The sequence below is a fragment of the Cicer arietinum genome, chromosome 5 (assembly GCF_000331145.2).
Source record: "Cicer arietinum cultivar CDC Frontier isolate Library 1 chromosome 5, Cicar.CDCFrontier_v2.0, whole genome shotgun sequence".
Classification (NCBI taxonomy): domain Eukaryota; kingdom Viridiplantae; phylum Streptophyta; class Magnoliopsida; order Fabales; family Fabaceae; genus Cicer; species Cicer arietinum.
In genome coordinates this window covers 24,405,194-24,408,262 of record NC_021164.2, presented here as the reverse complement: position 1 = coordinate 24,408,262, position 3,069 = coordinate 24,405,194, and positions in this window count along the sequence as shown.

Sequence of the window (3,069 nt, the reverse complement as noted above, 5' to 3'; positions counted from 1 at the left end):
ATTCGCGCGCGTTCGATAAGGGTGTCGGGGAATCAGCTTTATTGATTTTTGTCTGTTTTTTTTATATAAATAAATAAATAAAATTTCTATGAGTATGAAAAATATGAATGTGATGGAAATGAAATAAATTAGTTAATTATGATAGTTGTATAGTGGGGAATCATACGCCTTAGGTAATAGCAATAACAAATTATTAGTGAAGAAAATATGAGGACTGGAAATCAAAATAGAAAACCCTTCATTGATAAGAAAAAGAGTACATCATATTCAAATTAAAAACTACATTGACTATGGGATTTCAATCTTCTCTTCTAATAGGACAACCAATCTTCTCTTCCAATTCTTTTATCAAATTTTTGCAATATTCACTCTTAGATGTGTTGGAATTTTTAAGACTGCTTGATTAGCTAGCATTGCCAATTTTGAAAAGCAGTCTTTCCAATGTCTTCCTTTATCTTCCAACTCTTTATAGACCTCTTGGTTCTTTAATTGACCTAGCAACGTCATAAATCGATCCTCCCAATATATGGTTTCGTCCTTTAGGTCATTATAGATCTTTTCTTGGTAATCGATGTAATTCTTCAACTCACTAGAATTCTCCATTTCTATTCTTAGTGCGTCTTGATGTTTTGAAAGTAATTCTTCAATTTCTTCATTTAATCGATGTAATTCTTCAGCTCACTAGAATTCTCCATTTCTATTCTTAGTGCGTCTTGATGTTTTGAGAGTAATTCTTCAATTTCTTCATTGTGTTGCCTCTCGTTCCTTACTTGACTCTCATACTCAGCTACCATTTCTTTAAGTTGTTTCTTTAAATCCTCAAACTCTTTTTTTATCTTCTTCTCAGAGCTTGCTGATTTTGACCACAACTGCTTCCACATATAGGCCTCTTCGATAGCTGCATTCTTTTCTTGCTTTCGCACATCTAACTCCTCATTTGCACCTCTCAAACAATCTTGTATGTCAAGTTTATTTTCTTTTTCAACTTTCAACCTCTTGTTACTTTTTTCAATAAACTGACTTTTACAAGTGTTTTCTGATCGTAAGTTCTCATTCTCTTGGGTGACTTTTTCTAACTTCGCTTGCAACTCTTTTTTCTCCTCTTCAGATTTTAGCAAAGCTGCTTTGAGCTCTTCTATCTCTTCATTTGCAACAAGAATAGGTTCAGGCATTTCCTGATCATTTGAGGGTGTACTGTGGAAAGGCAGCTTGATTTCTTGGACTCTATTTTTTACCCATTGTTGATAGGGTTCTTTTGTGCTACAACTTCTACATCCAAGTGTTTTTCCTTTTCTGATGATCTTCTCCCAAGCTCGACTTATCCTTCGCAACATCGGTGGGTCTACTATACCCGTATTGTGCAAAATAAAAGCTTCCAATGACTTATCATCTGGTTTTTCCAACATAGGGTAGCCAAGCTGTCTCAAAGCTACCGCCGGATTGTAATTAATACATCCTTTGGTTCCCATGAGAGGCACATTTGGGAAATCTCCGCATTGACATATTACTTCCTCTACCCCTTGTTCCCTGTGATACCATGAAATTGTGTCTCCAGTAAGGCTAGCTATACTTTGAGCCCATTCACGATTATCTTTAATTCCAATATGATACCCTTTCTTGAACATATGAGACATAAACCAGATATACAGCACTGGAGCACAACACAAAATTGTTCCCCCTTTCTTCTCATGTCGCATATGTAGAGAGTAGTATACATCAGCAAGAATCGCGGGAACTGGATTTTGCTTATGTTTGTTAAAAGATAAGAAGACATTGATAGCAGCAAAATCAACAAAATTATCAAGGTTTGGGAATAAAACAATACCATAGATAATTAGAGCCAAAACATCTATAAAAGCACTCCATTCTTTTTTAATGGCTAAATCGTGGCACTTTTGCTCTAGATATTTTCTCGAAAAACCATGAATGGCTCCTTTTTCTTCTTTTGTACTTGCCAACTCTCTTATATCGATTTTCAATACTTCCGAAATTGCCTCCAAACTTGGTGGTTGCCCAGTATATCGATAAGGATTTCCTTTTTCTAGGGAATAACCCAATATTCGCTCAAATTCCTCTAATGTCGGGGCCAACTGAAAGTCTTGAAAGGTGAAACATCTTAAGAGAGGGTCGTAATACTGAGCCAAAGCCGTGAGGGCCCCCGTTTGCACATTTACTGCCAAGAGATTTAGGATCTTCCCATATTTGAGAAAGAAACTATCACGTTGTATAGTTTTCATTTGATTGCTGATGTCTCTTAAACTTTTCAAATCAGGTTGTTTGAATTTTAAAAGTAAAGTTTTTCTTTTTTCTGATCCCATTGTCTGCTTTAATTTAACACGTGACTAAGATTCTTATGATTCCCCAACAATCCTGAAAATTGATGCAAAATGCCAATTTATTTTCAAAAGAAACAATGTCATGAAATATGAATGCAATTATGTAGAATGTATGTTGTGAATATATAACATTTTGAATGAATGTATGAGGTGTTTTTTGCTAATATGGATATTCTTATAATGAAAGGGTCTATTAGCTTATGTAGTGAAACTCTCACAAAGGTGGCTCTATAGTTCTAAACACGGTCCCTAGAGCCAATAATCTCATTTTGGAATATTGTCAACAACAATAGGTAAACTATTTGGAGTGACAATACCCTCAATAAGATCAAACTCTAGGTGAGATTTTCATGCTAACCAAACAGGATGTACATCCAGAAGGCTACCACTACACAACCTCGAAACTAAACTTAAGTTTTGTTCAAACCCGGGTGTAAGGTTCCACTCATAAGTGTGTGTCTTAATAAAAGTGTAGGGTGTAGAATAAGTATGATTCAATAACTCTATAACAATAATAAACATATAATAAATAAATAATAAATAAATAATAAATAAATAAATAGATAAATAAATAAATCAATAAATAAATACATGAATAAATAAATAAATAAAAATGATCTACAAACTTAAAAAATATTATAATATCAACTAATTTATTATAAAAATAAATAAAAAAAAAAGAAAAACAAACAAAAATAATAATAAAAAAGTTAAGAATTATGCACAATTAATT